Below are 16966 nucleotides of genomic sequence, written 5' to 3' on the forward strand. Positions count from 1 at the left end.
CTCGAGCAGATTAGATTGCTATGCGTGCAGCGCTGATAACCAAATATCGGAAATCATTCATGAGATAATCACGCAGCAAATTCTAATTAGAATTAGTGATTAGAATTATGGGACGTATTACAGAAACGGTTTTTCGATATGTCCTGTTCAACCACTGTAAACTAATTACAGAAACTGAGTTATGCCAAATAAAATTTTAATAACACATTTGAAGCAATTTGAAAAAATTAAAATAATTTTTGCAAAGAAAGATATTCAAAGAGAGAAAAACTTCTAAGCTAAGAAATAATATTAATTATAGAAGAATGTACGACATCAAAGCTTGATAAATTCAATGAATAATTTTCAATTTTTTTCTTTAATATACAGCAAAGCTAAATTTAAAAAAATTTAATATTAAAATTTCATCTTGTGTGGCATACCTTTTTGGAGCTTTTAGAATAGAAAGATCTATTCCGACAAATTTCCATAAGACTACTGTGTCAGCAGACAAACTTCTGGGCTAAAAATGACTGCCTTTCTTAAAAATGCCTCTTTGCGAATCCAACGATTCTAAGAGCGAACGATCGCGGAGAAATGTTCTTAGATATATAAGAAGGAACTTCGCGTGGAAAGATCGGCCCGGCCAAGTGCCTACTTCCAAACGAGGTCATTGCACTTTACACTTCTCTTCCCTCTCCCTCCCTCTCTTTCTCTCTCTCTTCCTTTTCTCTTTCTTTCTTTCTCCTTCTTTCTATATCATCTCCTTCTCGCTTATGTGCAAGCTGCTTACTGCAAAGCAACTGCACACGTACGGACGGACGGACCCAGGTTCGTGCAACACCCCGGGCGGGTTTTCGTTGCTCCCTCGGACCGTCCATTCAAGCCTTTTATTTTCCTAGCTACGTGTAACGCGAATGAACCCCTATCTCGGGGTGGCGTGTCTACGAGAACCAGCGCTCTCCCTATGCTGACCCAATTTTTTCGCTCATGACGCATTGTCCGCGCGAACAATCGGCTCCTCGCTGACGTGAATAGCATACAGACCATGAATCTATGACGCTTCGGAGAAACTCGAATTGGACGATCATTTATATAATCTGTGCCTTGAGGTCCGAGCTATTTTTTTATATATATTACAATAATAATAAACAAGGGGAGAAATAAAATATGAATGTGCATCTGTTTGTAGATATCTACCTATAAGATAAATAGTTTTATATGTAAATAAGAAAAATATATATTTAAATATGTAAAATATGTGTAAGATATTTTGATATAAATATTAAAGAGCTTATCAAACATTGACTAAATGTCTACTGCAATATATGATTTTTATTCTATGATTTAAAAAAATTTTTTTCTCATTTTATCCTTTTTTCTTTCTTTCTTCTATTTTATTTTGTAAACTATTTAAATATAAAAATATATAAATAAATCCTATGTCATGTGATGGCATAAAATCTTTCTCGTATTTTATTTATTTAGTATATCTGTTGTTTCGTTTGTCAAATCCCAACGTTTTTAGAACGTACGTACATTGTTTGTAACTTGCCATTGCTTTGCGGAATTTTCTTAACGCTCACACGCAAATATTCCAGGGATCCTCCTCGTTTACCGGCATGCCACCAGCTCCGCTCACCGAAAGCATTTCTCTCCATCGCATTTTGGGAGAAATGGCTTCGCCCTCTAATTCCCCGCGCGCGCGGCTCCGGGCTTCCTCGTATTTTCCGCGCCGCTGTATGGCGTCTAATTAAAGTTTAAAGGAAATGTATAATTTCACCGAAATTAACTCGGAATGCCGCGTACGTAACGTTTCACTTTGTTACATTAATTGCCTCCACCGCGTCACGATACGCTAATTAATATCTACTGCACACATAAATTAACCACGCCGCCGCAAATAGTTAATAGCTTAGCCACGAGTCCGCAAGTTCAGCTAAAAATAGAATCTAAATTTGGTCGCGTGTACAATGACCGATTAAATCGTCATCGTGAGAATGCTAACCACATTTGCTATTGAAGCAATTCCCCGTGGGTAATAATCCAGAGAGATCATTGCATAAAATTATACAACTCGCAACTGAAAATTATAATAGCGATATAAAGCTTTTTATTTCATCAATGTCTATGACGATACAAATATTTCATTTAAAGAACACAGTTGTGATTATGAAAGTCATAACACAAAACTTAAAAATATTTTAAATTACATCATGTATATAAATACGTTTTATCTAAGTCATTCTGCATATATATATATATATATATATATATATATATATATATATATATATATATATATATCAAACCTAAGAAGTTGTTTGAATATCAAATTTGATAAGCTACTGTAATAATTACTGTAATAAATAATATAGTCAAGAAACTATTTCAGTGAAACTATTTTATGCAAGACCAGTGGAGCAAGTGAATGTGTGATCTCGAGAATTTCATAGTACAAAACGGCTTAAACTAGAGAGGACCGTACATACCGTAGTCGTCGATAACGGTGCTTCGTGATCGTTCGCTCATTGCATCGTCGATCTATTCCACCTACTTGCACACATTGCAACTGCAACCATCGTATATCCACCCCACGAGAAGGTCATAGAAAGAATGCACTTCGTCCAATAACCTTCGTTGCTTTATCGACGGTGAACCGGCGCACGCCTCTTACCCCCCTTTTTCTTCCGGCTTTCCATTAGCGGATTTCTAGTTGTTCATTTGACGTCCCCTCGTTCGACTGTGCTTTCTTTCCTGTTGCGATGTATCGACAAGCTCCACTGTAATGAACATAACATCCAGGATCATGTTTGGGAATCTCAATTCTCTTCATTTATCAGTTTACATAATTTATTTACCGTTGCCGAGCTGGTTTATTATTTACGCATATAAAATTGTATAATACGCAATTCAATCAGAATATCAGGGGGGGGGGAGGGTTCAAACTGATCTTTTCGATAGAATCGATCATCTGATTTTACGATCATCGTGAGATGAGATTAATGCCATTAATTTGTTGCACAATTATATAATATATAGACATTAACATACATGTTGATCATGAATAAAAGAGAGAAAAGAGTTAATTATTCACATCAAATAATAATTTATATCAATATTGTAAATAATTTTATTCATTAGCATCAAGAAAAGATTGCTCAATCGTTTCATATTTTATTGATGGATTACAATCTATAATTCAAAATGTTTAATGTATGAATCGATAATTTAAATGTTTATTTGCAGCATCTAACGCATTTTTCCAAAGAATAATTAACGAAGATTCAAGCAGTTTTTAACGAGCTCTCTCTCTCCCTCTCCAGCTATAATCTCAAAATTTCATTAGCATAAGAAAGCTCGAGATAATGTTACTTTGTTGGTCGTGTTATCCGCGGATGCATCGAACTACACCCGTTACACCAAGTTTAAATCTGCTTGCTTATTGCCGCATTACCATAATGCCGTGGTGTGTATGAAAAATGGCGCAACGCAGAACGCGTTCTACGGCAATTTAGATAAATTTCCTGGATCGTAAATTATGGTCGTCTCGTCTTTGCAAACGTCATATTTTACACCTTTTCCATTACAATCCTGTAATTTATAATTGCCATCATTATATCTATAATATAGGTGAACTTGGAGTCATCGTTATATTCCGTTTTCGCAAATTTCACACACGATTTGCCTGATTTAAAATTCTATTAAAAAAAAAAAAAAAAAAAAAAAAACAGAAAGTCAAGTGTGGCTTCGTGAAATCTATCGCGTTAAAATTGCTCTTGCTTTAGAATCACCTCATGATGAAGTATCGCAACATAAATTTTCTTCGTGCAACCAATCACGTTGCGGAATACGTTGCTGCATTTACATGAGTACCATAGCGCTTGAATAATAAGATCACCGTTTATCTCGAGGGTGCATCTCAAAATTAATCATCGCTCGATGCATCAAAGTTGTAATTGCCAGAATATTATGTATAAGTACAGACACGGGTCAGCCGCAAACGTGACTCGCTTACATTTAGATCGGATGTACTATTGTTTAGATTGGTTTGGGACGCAGTGCGGCGCCAGTAGGATTTCATTAATTGCGAAAGCAAATTGGGAGGTAACGAGCTCGATGAAATATTATGCGCTATAACGACGTGAATGAATGCCCTGTTTGATGACGTGACGTAACCGCGTGTTATTTCCTCGTCAAATAACTGACCTTTCGTCGTTGATCAATGTAATGTAATATTTTTTTATCTCATAATACATACGATTAACTGCAAATGATAATTAGTTCCAGCGAATTTAATGTGATACACAATAATTTACAGGTTTTAATTAAAAATTCCTTCATACATTGTGTGCATATATGTAATTTATCTGTACTTTTTAGATTTTCATTATTCGATTATTTGGTAAACTTGGAAAATTAATGAGAATTGTCATAATTAAGAAAAATCTTATTATTTAAAAAGTTAATATATTATATATTTTAGGATGTATATGTGCATTAAACATTTTTGAACTGAATCTTTCTATGATGTTAATATACAAATAATCTTTTAATAATAAAGACATATTTTTATTGCTATGCAGATATCAATTAAACATTATTTAATAATGGCATTGTGTTATAAGCATGCAATTATGAAATTATGATAAGAATCGGCCCGACATAATGGAACTGATGCTTCCCTCTGGATTTATAAGACACTACCATCATGTATATACCGTGACAGTTGTTACTATCTCTCCTGTCTGACGTAACAGTTTGCTAGAGTTGAGATCACGATAGAAGTTAATATGGATGATGGAATTGTAACGGACCTGCATAATCATAATAGGAGATCCAGCATATCATACAAATTCACATATCAATCTGGATGCTACCGTTATGTTGTTCTTGTACTCTTCTTCTAATGAAATGTATACGTATGTATAATAATAATATGTTTGTTTTATATCTCCCTTCTATATAATAAATAATTTATAATTTACAAAATAAATTAAAAAAAATTACATTTATAAATTTAGGAGCAATTATTGACAAAAATGTGAAATAAATATATGTATTAAATAATTATTACATATTTATAACACAGTAAAAAGTATAAATTAATTCCTGTTTATCATCGTAAAAGAGGCTCTTACATCAGAATGCAATGCAATTATAAGATCATAGTATTTTTATTATCTTAAGCACAAAAGAAAATTAGTAAGTTACGAGTGTTTCCAACATTACAGTATTACACAAACTCGACTTGCGCAAGAGGTATAATGTATAATACGGAAACAAAACGCACATCTCTCTTCCTCACGCATCTTGCACGCGGCTCAAAATTTATGCTTTAATATTCGTGCATTCCTAAGAGCAATGTTACACGGCTCGTTGAAAGGATCCTCGCGAATTTCACCGTCATGCCGTATTCGCCGGAAGTATACTCTCGAGTGACATAACATCGGGGGTTAATACAACGAGCGAGACAAAATGTGCCGGTTCGTTCTTTCATTTAGGGCTGCCGGGCAGTCCTGTCGTGTCGCAACCATTTATGAATTAATACGAAGCTGCATGCGCGAGTAATACTTCTACCACCTTACCTCGTACATACATTATTTTTATCGTTCCCTATAGATGCATGGGTGTGTACGCGCACGCGAGACGGCACAACACCGTCAGCTTCAGCGATTTAAAGATCCATTCTCACGTAATATTAAATAACGTCGCTGTTGTCTATATGCAAACGGGCACAAATCTACGGCGTAACAGCATCATAAAATATAAATATAAATAAGAAATTGCAAAAAGGTCTCTAATGTGACTCCCTCTTCATTTTTTCAGTATAGCAAATTGACGGGACATAATGCTTAATATATGATGTTATAAACTTTCAGTTATTTAGTCTGAAATGCAAAGTTGTGAATGTGATACAATTAAAATGTGTACAATTTCCTCGACTGTAACGCACAACTCGGGTATGCATATGATATTTTGAATCCTGTCGAGCAAAACGAGTTAGATTTCGAACCAAGTTTCTTCAGATTCACCGATTTTTGAGGATTTCGATGACGGTACGTTAACAAGAAACGTCGAGCAATTGTTCGCTAATTGGATGGACTGATAGCGAATTCCGGACGCTCTCCCCGCTGCTTGATTGGCTATCGGAAAACAATACATTGTCACGCCTAACTGCGTTATTGCCCATGATTAATTGTTTATTTCGCATCACGCGCATTTTGTTATTAATATATTAATTCCTTTGACGGAGGCTAAAATTAATTTTGTAATTTGATGAATGTACCGCGGAATCGTTGACATCTTTGTTTGAGTATCAAGAGTTCAAAAAAAGCATTGATCTTAAAAAGTATCGCAAAACGGTAAAGAGTATTATTTTTTTCGTATTTTGTTAAATATATTTTACATAAGCTGAACGCTTCGCTTGTAGATTGGGAAATTGTATCATTCGAATGCAACACGGCTACTGCGCTCGCGCAATTTTCAGCCGGGCGCTAAACGAAGATTTCTGAATTTACAATGTAACGAGACCGTATTCTGGGAGGATTTCCGGCGTATCGCAATTTTCGAGACGGCCGAATGAGAAAACGGCAGTCAGGCGTCTAAACTGTAGATTGGTAAGGTTAAGCCCCGAGTACTTGAAAGTTCTCAGACGAGCCTGATAACCAAATACTTTAATACTCTCGCCTGCAAAGTTAAAACTCTTATCGGTCGGACTATCTCGACAACTTCGTTTCAAGGTAGGAAAGTGGAGGAAGATCGAGACTAAAGAGCATGCTGTATAAAAGATTCCGAGTCAATAAGATTGCACTTTAATATTTGGATTCATACAGATTTTCTGCACCGCAGGTAAACATGAAGCACAGGCTAGAGATATACTATGGACATATATTTTTATTGATCTCGAAACTCACTAAATCTTTAATCAAAATTTACTTAAATGCTATTATTTTTAATAATTTTTTAATTTAAGAAATATTAAATATTTTAATTTCAAATTGATTATTCGTTAATTTTATTCGAAAACGTCAGATTAAAATAAGATTTCATTTATTTAAAATCTTAACAAACACAAGTTATAAATTCCAGATTTATTAAAATGTTTTTAAAATCTATCAAAAGAACAATCGTTTTGATTTTCTCGATATTATCATGTAATGCAGTTTATAAATATATCATATAACGTGAATAAAAAAAAATTAAATCACGATAAAAAAGAATCTCCAGTATTTCTCTCATTCTTGATTCTATTCTTTCGCTGAATTTCATAAAGCTGATACATCCATCTCTTCCTCATGCCTGTATTTTTCCTCACGCGGCCTTGCTACAGAAGCTCTCGCGCGCTTTCCTCGAGCTGATATCGAGCTTTAGTCCTCCCAAAGGACGCTCGGTTAGCTTTCTGTCTGTAGCACTGAAAGCACGCGGAGCGACCGTTTGTTTCCTACAATCTGCAGCGCCGTAAATTCGGTAAATATAAGAGATTCAACAATAAAAAGGAAGGGAGAAAGAGAGAAGAAACGCGCGCATTTCATCTTCCGTTTGTCTACCATTTCGTCCCCTCCTTCCTTTTTCCGTGACAAAATCGAGCGTTCGTTTGCCTTGCTCATACTATTTCGCCACTGTGCCATTACTGACAAACAGCTGGAAGGAACACGCGTTATATAGAAAATGCGTCCGATACTCCCGAAAGCTCGTCCCTTTTAATTGACAATTGTCTCCGTTTATTCGCTTTTCTCGACGATGCAGGTAACTTCTGTCAATTTCGCGAAGCTTTTTCGTACACTCGCTTCCTTTTCTCAATCCCTTCTACAACTTCACTCGAGATTGCTCTTTTCCCAAAGGCCGCCCGACGGCGCGCGCTCTCTCTGTTTCCTCCTATCGGGTAAAGCAAAGCGAAGTCGCCAATAAAGGAGAAAGATCTATTTTTCCCTTCGCCCTGACGAGGGAGGCGGGCGGAAACGGAACGATCTACCGTCCGAGCAACACGACAAATCCCAGAGCCGTAAGGTGATTCAATCATTTACTGACTCCGCTGTTTTTACTGCAGATTGCATTATCGGTGTGAGACGCAGCGATGACGCGAGGCCACTGTCGAATCGGGAGAAACGTCAGCTCAACTTTCGAATTTTACAAGCTCACGGTCGCGTCTCGGTCGCATTTCTCTCTCCGTGTTTCTTCAAGATCTCTCGACTGCACATCGCACCGAAGCACTTTCATGCGCAGTCTTCGCGGAAGCGGTTTGCCTCGCAACCGAGAAGTACCGAGAGGCACCGTTTGTTTCTCTGCAATCTGCAGGACTGTAAATTCGGAGCGAGTGGCGTGCATGGCGCGGCGCTCTTGCAGGATGGAAATGGCTCTTGGCCGAATGCAGAGAATGGAAGAAGAACCTCCACCGAGAGTAGAGAGCCGAAGATGAAGTCGAGAACGGTGCAGGGGGAAGCAAGCTATTCCGGAGGGGAGGGGGAGAAGGTACCTAACCGGCGGCTGGCGGCCTCCCGGGGAATCAACCGATCTCTCACGGACAGCTCCCTGCGGTTCTTGACGTACAATCGCCCATCGCAAGCTATGGGATTTCTGAGATACCGATTGCAGGGTTGCAGTTATATACTTTATAAGAAACACTGATCACAAGATTCGTTCTAATGTTCAATTGACATTAGCAGATTAATATGATAGCTTTCACTGATGGATTTGATATTATTAGAAATATTGCTTTCGGGCGTAAAGATATCTTTTTGGAATTAAATTTAAATAAGATTTAAATAAGATTTAAATTTGTGAATATCGTTGATATATGATGTATATAACATCATACATATGTACACAGAGAGAATAAAATATAAAAAAATACTTTTAAATTTTCTGATTAAAAAAAACAATATAATTAATATTAATATTAATTAATATTCTTTAAAATTCGATAAAACTTCCATTTAATTCCACTTCCACTTAAATTGGATAGCATGTACGTAAACAACGAGTGTTAATAAATGCAAATATTATCTCGTTCCTCGACAGATTGAACTACTGTTTACGTGATATGTGACGATTATTTACGACTATAATTCCCGTTTCCGGATAAAAATACATCACGATAAAATATGTCGAGCGATACTCCACTCCGAATTGTAACGCGAGGCATACGTATCGCGCATAATGGTTGGATTTTTTTCTAGAGGATTGTACACGACGTCAAAAGCGACGAGAGTAATTTTTTATCTTTCATTCCTCTATTCTTCCCTCTCCTTCTACAGTACTCCCAGCAGAGCTGTGCATTTCCCGGGCCATGTTTATAGGAACCTTTTTTTTATTGTTTTTGTTCCCGAACGAGCCCCCAAATGCAAACGGAATTACGACTCACCCCCGATCCCATGACTCATTCTCCATCCACGATGAAACGCTTGCTCATTCGAAAGCTAGAGGGTTGAATGTGGGATTTTCATGCAGTTGTCCACGGAAAATCCATGCCGATTGTTTTTCAGAAAATTCTCATGCAAGGTGTGAAATTGTGACGTTGAAAACAGGCACGTGCTTTCACAGATCGGCGATTCCAATTAAAACTCCCAACCGCGATATTGTCGATAAGAGAAAAATATCTATCGCACGTCTGACTTATCAATAAATCACGATCATAACCGGCAATTTTTAAGCATCATTTTTACCACGTTTTGCCATTTATTATCTCTTTAAATTGTTAATGTTGTTTGATGTAATATTGATTTATCTTACGTAAAAGATTAATATAATATAAAAAAGTATGTATTATAAACAAGTATTAATAACTTTTAATTTTATTAATATACATTTATTAATATACATTTTTTAATCATAAAAATAAATAACGCAATAGTAAAAGAATTCTTTGATTTGTGTAATTATTAATAATTGTGTGAAATAGATATAAATCAATAAATGTATATACATAACAAAGCCAGAATAATGATATATCATCGATTTTTATAAAAAATAATATTTATAATAAATCAACATTAATTGCTGAAATATAATACAAGTAAAGAATATTTTTTTTTACAACTGGCAGATAAAATGTTACTTCCAAATATTTTGATATCGGGCGATCAGGTTTATCTCATGTGTAAGCGCATAGATATTAATAACTGGTTGAGCTCAGCATGAAAATCAATATTTCAATTATATGGTTTTATTTTACTCGTAACGCTGAATTCGCTAGCGCCGTGCGCGGAATTTGTAATTGAAAAATGATAGCACCCGCGCAGCTGTCTTTATTTCGTTATAAACCAAAATGTATGGAACTGATTTTTCAACAGCGCATCTCAACGCGCACGTGCATGCAAATAATAAATATCGATTCAATGCGGTAATTATTTTGCACGGTGCAATTCGATCAGGTAGTAACTTTTGAATATATCAGATACCGAAGTGCCGTACATGATTACTAGATAATATGTATTATTGTAATAGCAGATATCAATTTGACATGCGCTATTTCAGGCAACATTTCCATTATTCTGCGCATATTTTGTCTCTTATTCCCATTATATATTTTAGTATAGTATGTATATGTACCCACAAAATATAAGGCATACGAAAGTATTTCCATCCTCCGGTGCCATCCGCATTCTACCTCGAGAAACTTCAAAGGCAAAAGTACTCTCAGATAATAAATAATTAAATACATGAGCCATATGGCGTTGCCGTATGGCGGAAGACATTTCGTTAAAATATGTAAAGCTTCCCGGTAGATCTGCAAGACATGCAGACTGTACGGCATTCCGACATGATGAGATAAGGAAGGTCGCCTGGAGGGTTAAAAGAATTATAACATAGTTTGACAATGAAACGCTGATAAACAAAATTACTTCGTCAAAGGATATAAAATTAACGTATAACAAATTAAACATTAGGTATACAGAAATATTTTCAGTGCTTTATAGTAAAAATATAATTTATATATCGTATATCGTTTCTGTAATATTTAAATAAATTTCGAAATGTCTTTTTTTAAATACTTATATGTTTAGATAAATTAGGATGCATTTTTGAACATGAATTCAAATTAGAAAATACATCAAGTGTATTCATGATTAGAGAGGTAATTGTAATTTATCAGGTTACACGATTCATTAACATTTTCTTATTAAAAGCAAATTATAAGCTGTTTTGTTATGCCAAACGACTGGTATTATTCATGATCAAGTTCCTTTTTATGGTCATTTGTGGTCATTCAGCTCAATCAAAGTGTGGTTCTTGTTATAAAATGTTTCTATATTTAATTAAAGAAAAGGATTACTCGTAATTTAATCGTAAAAATGTTAAAATATGCATGCAATAAAAGGCATGATCATTTCAATTGTTCATCGCAAACGATTACGATAAACATATTTAACAAATATCGATAGTGGAATGAATGGTGCATGTAATTGACATTTATCTCGAGTAAAGAGAATCGTACGCGGCCAATATACGAAGAGATATCAAAAATTTTTTCAAAATACCGGTCAGATTCAGGGAAACAAATTTCCGCCAACGGAAATATGTTAATACCGCGGTGCCGTTTCTTGCATAACACAGCCACGCGCATTTAAGCACCCCATTTCCCGCTTATTTACGCCAAATTCGCATAGAATGTATTTGGATAAATGTGTTTGTCCGCGTGCAAACTGATGTGTGCGGCAGTCACGCGGAAATTATTTCAAGAATGACTGGCGAGGAAAAATCGCCGCGTGCCATGGTGCGACTGCTTTTCGCTATTAAGCCGTAAAATTAAACCCTCGTCTGGAAAAATATTGGAAAGCTCGAAATTCCTCCCCATGCCTATCTCGAAAAAAAAAAAAAAAACTGTATCGGTATTTTGGGGTACAATCCTTGGTCGAAAACGCGAATGCCTGCTGTCTGAGTATCCGTAACATCACACGGAATTCGATCGAAGCGAAATAAACTGGGACTGCTGCAGCAGAAAAAACGCGGGGAACACAGCACGTTCTCTCCCATCAATTTATTTTTGCAGTGAAATTTGCGCGTGAAATTCTTTGCAGATACAATGCAATTTGCGCGTGTTAGTCTCATTTTGAGATGAATGTATGGCGCAGGTAATTTTTATACCTTCACACATACATTTGACACTGTACATTTAACTTCAAATCACTGGTAACAAACTTATTAAATTAAGCAACACAATAATTTAGATTATAATAACAAAAAGTAATTGAAAATATGATATTGTAATATAAAATAAAATACAGTAGAGGAAATATATTGTAAAATATATAATTAAATAAAATTGTGAATTTTAATCAAGCTGTTTCATTTTCATTTATACTTTCTCTAGAATTTATTCATCAGAACCTTTTCTTATACTGCAAAAATAAAAGCCGTCAGAGAGTTTCGCCTTTCGATAACTGCGATTAATTATCCGAATGCATTGACTTGCTCGGAAACTCTCTTTAGCAGGCGCAATTGATTCGTCGACTGCAATTTCTTTCATCTGGCGGCCGGGCGATTGGGAATATTTTAATACGCGTAATTTTAACGGCGCGCCGATCGATAGCGACGTTTTAAATTAAAGAAACTTCGGCCGGCAGAAAGTTTCACCTTCTCTCCTCCATCCTGAAAATACACGCTCCGATGAGGACAAGAGCCGACACGATCAAAGAAAACTCTTCCAGCGATTTCATCCGAACTCGCTGTCGAGCGTCGGCGGGGAGAGAAAAAGCGAAGTAACGAATCTGCCTGATCCGACGCGGGCTTCGACTACTGCATGCGCCGTGTCTCACAGAGGCGTGTTCCACTTCGATGTGGCGCGCCGCAAATCCGTAAAGCCCAAATCCCAGGGAGTCCCCCGCGGATTTGTCGACGTTGCGACGGGGATGGACGGGAATGGAGAGACGCTAAGACAGAAAAAGCCGGGAGGAATGCAGTCGGGCGCGCGATTGGAAGCCGTTTGAATAACTTTGAAGCGAATCCATTCGCTATCGACGAATATACGATTTTAGACAGCTGTCCAAAATGTCCGTCGTTACAACTCATTCTAGATTCCTTACCGTTATATGGAACCAAAAAATTTTTCCGTTCAGATTTTTTTCTCCAAAGATAATCAATTCGGTCTTTCGATCTTTCTCTTATGCTACAACTGCAGAATTAAATTTGCATGATTTGCAAATAATACATTTGCATTTCTATCAATGTTTGTAAACCTTGATTTCGTACTAACGGCGAAGAAATAATAAATTAACAATATTCAAATTTATTGGGTCATATTATAATAGATAATTTATGAAGAATCTGAATATTGAAAAGTAATGATTAAATGTAAAAATTCGTAATGTAATCTTTGTAATTACTCTTGGTAATTTTAGAAATTTTCGTATAATGAGATTATCTCTTTCTTCCTATTCCACAGTTCATTGCACAAAATGAAGATTAAGAGAAGAGAAAGAGAAAATTTGTGACTAATATTAAAATGAATCATTGCATTACATTTATGAAAAAGAAAACTTAAATGAATAATGTTATTCTTATTTTATTGAATTATTTTATTTTATTTTATTGAAAATCTATTCTTGATTAAAAGTTGGAAAATAGTAACTTTAATAAATCCATTAATTTATTATAATATGCACATAATTACAGCAGATTGAATATCAACGTACGTAAAAAATTCTTATTAGTTATTTCAAGAAAATTTTCTAATTTCTTTTACAAAATATGTCATATAAAATGTAATTAAGCATGTGTATTTCGGACGATATTTAAATTTAATTGAAAGATTATCGTGCTTAAATTAAAAGATAATTGTGAGCAGTTGGACGAAATAGAAATTCGTGTCGTGCATAAGAAAAACATTAATAATGCTGCATGTGTTTTTCAATGAGCTTTGTTATGTCGCAATACTAACAATAAATTAACTATTCAGTTTCTAATCCGATAACAAAGCGACAATTCCTATGCAGTATAGAGAGCATTTCCTTCCACGAGTCAATGTGCGGGAAGTGAGAATAGAGCGTGGTAAAGATGCAAAATTATGCATAATATTCACTTCCACCTACTTTAATCCAGTGCTTTTTCCTCTCTTTCTCTCTCTCTCTCTCTCTCTCTCTCTCTCTCGCAATCGGACTGAATCTGACGCTACCGACCACGAGAGACTTTCGGGGATACTCAGGCAAATTCAAACTTTCTTCAAAGTGATTTTTTTCAATCAACGCCTCTTGAAGGACTCCTACCTCGACTTCGTTCGTGCCTTCCTTGAATCGATCTTTCTCTCTTCTCCTTCCATTTTTCCTTACTGGTGACTTATCCATTCCCACCCGTTCCATCTTCCTTTGTCTGGAGAGTAATAAAGTTAGCGACTTCCGATGGCGGATTCAACTGATTTCGCTCGGTATGCGTCGAGTGCAAGCGAACATGTCGCACTTTCTGCAGATCTTTCTTAAAATGATATATTATACTTCGAATTTTCTCAAAGGATTAGCAGGTTGGCCACAAGATAATTCTAAAATATACGCAATTATTCGTATAAATATAAATAAATTTGTTAAGTAAAATTATTATTTTTCAACATTTTCAAAAAATATCTTACATTAAATAAATAAAAAAATTGAAATAAATAAATCTTAATTTGTATAAAACTTATCATTAGTTATTAACGTATTTTTCTAAATCTTCAGAAATTTCAAAAAATTTGGGACTTTATATAGTAATCATTGTACATTCTGCATAGCTATTATTTAAATAACATACGAAATTCATGTACGCACGTCGCATCAAAGAGATCAAAACGACGAGATATTCAAAGAGATGAATCAATAAAGGAAATATATGATATTAGTAAATATGGAGATAAATTATTTTCTATTTTACTGCACACACATATATATATATATATGCTGCTGTATGGCTATTAGTGTTTAGTGAAATTGGCGCATGAGTGAATGCTCGATGTACGATATTAGACGATAGTACTGTGTATGCAGGATCCAATATTGCACATGAAGCACTCATCCGTGAACCACTCTACTATGTATATATGGTCTAATATTGCACGTGGCATATTCGTCCACGCACCAACATCAATCACGCCATCAATTGAACTCTAAAATTGATAACTTTCCACAGTTTTACTTGATCGCATATTCGTTATACGATTCACTGCAAAGAGATATATTCGCGTAATATCTAGAAGTTTCAATAAAAAAATAAACGTATAATTACGATATTAATAACGTTGTAACTTCATTCGATATTCTCATCTATCGGTGGAAAGTCAAATTACATGAATGCTTTTGGCCTACCAGCGTTTGCACGCGACTTGTCAACATTGTAAGTCACGGCGGAAGAATTATGCCGACGCAAAGTGTAGTCATATCCTGCATGTCTTTTTACCGACATACAAAGTCCCGAGGAATTTTCCCGCGAAGTAATCCCGGTTACGTCGCGCGATAAGACTCAACTGGAAGAATATACGACGGCGTAAAGTAAGCGAGGCGGCCAAAAGCCCGAGCGCGGAAGATTCATTTAAGGCTTATGAAGAAGTCTGCCTCTCTCCGTGAGAATCTCGCCGTTCCAGCCATTCCCAGTCACCCCGTTCCTCGAAAATTCTCCCATTCTTGAACTATCGTTCGTCCTCACGGCGAGCACAGTGGTATAATGGAGGGCCATCGCCGCCGGTGAAAGTTCGCCGGCGAAAAGTTCGGATATTTTATTCGGTGCCTGAAATAACTTTTAATATCCCGGTTCTAGGTTTATACCGGAAGAAAGGCCGAGAGAGATGAAGAACAGGTGCGAGAGAGCAGATTGGGTTACCGTTGAGAAGAAGAACGGAAAGAATGAGACGGAGAGAGTAACTCTCGCGACTTTTTAACGTCGGCGGACTGACGTCGTGCTTCGCCGAGCTTTGTAGACTTTTAATGAAGAGTTCGGGCTCTCGCTTATTGGTTTCTGCGAGCGGTGACGGCGGTGGCAAGCGGGCGTTCACGCGTTTTATTACTTGCTCTCCGCGCGCAAGACCGCGTATATTTTTCGAATAGACGAGCCACCGGCGAAAACTGCCGTCGACGACACATTGCCGCGTCGTGAGAGACGGAATATTATACAGTTGAAATGTTAACTAGTTCGAAACTCAGCCCACACTCGTGCCAGGGTTACCTCCTTGCGGCGGCAAGTTTCGCAAAGTTCACGCAGGTGGTAAATTGTACGTGATACATTGTGCCGAGCCCCCTTGAGCGCGATATCGTCCGAAGTTGTCCGAGAACTTCCGTTTTCACGGATTTCTTCGTGTACACTCGTGAATTCGTCAGAAAGAAGCTCGATTCTTTTCAAAGGAATCGAAATTTTTTTGTGTAAATTGAAAGCACAAGTGCTATTATTTTAATTATATTATTTCAATTGTTATTTCACTGCATTTTTTCTTTGAGATAAAGAAATATATAAAAGAAATATATAAAGTTTTTTCTAAAAAATTTTTAGATTCCATGCATCGATATTGGCACATGGTATTTATCTATAAAAAAAATAATAAACATGTCTCAAGAACGTCTAAAAGATTGAAATGGTTTCACGATGGTTTGCAAACATTCTTTGCAGATTGCTTCTCAAAAAGGAAAGAGAACGTGTAATAGCAAATATAAAAAATATAATTATAATTAACAACAATTATAAATGTTGCCAAAATAAGATAATTTCGATATATCATTATAATCCAAAACTTACTTTCATTTTTGCGCGAAAAATAATATGCATATATTATATAATTCAGAATACCGAGCCATCTAAAGATTAATTTCGAAAGCGGAATTGAAACGCGTGTTGTCGCGTGTTGAGTTAAATATTTGCCAGATGACGTAATAGTATGCGTCAAACTCGAGAAAGGACGGTAGTTTAACAAATTCAAGATGTAATCACGGGCCCAAGTTCGTCGGGCTCCTTAGCCGCTGCTTAGTTACGTAGTCGGCCGGCGTGTCCCGGCAAGTTCGCTCGAGCAAAGTTTCTAATCCGCAAATCGTTGCCT

At 36.2% G+C, this 16966-nt stretch overlaps 1 long non-coding RNA gene across 1 annotated transcript in view; it reads right to left on the reverse strand.

Moving 5' to 3' along the window:
* Positions 1–2279: 2279 nt before the first annotated feature.
* The window catches only part of LOC148935928 (uncharacterized), a 71957-nt gene continuing 57270 nt past the window's right edge, over positions 2280–16966 (reverse strand). The window contains exon 3 of the long non-coding RNA XR_016139969.1: positions 2280–2762. This is a non-coding gene — a long non-coding RNA (uncharacterized LOC148935928). The remainder of the gene's footprint in view (positions 2763–16966) is intronic.

This window comes from Pogonomyrmex barbatus, unplaced genomic scaffold (genome assembly GCF_055798465.1).
Source record: "Pogonomyrmex barbatus isolate J1 unplaced genomic scaffold, ASM5579846v1 scaffold3, whole genome shotgun sequence".
NCBI lineage: Eukaryota > Metazoa > Arthropoda > Insecta > Hymenoptera > Formicidae > Pogonomyrmex > Pogonomyrmex barbatus.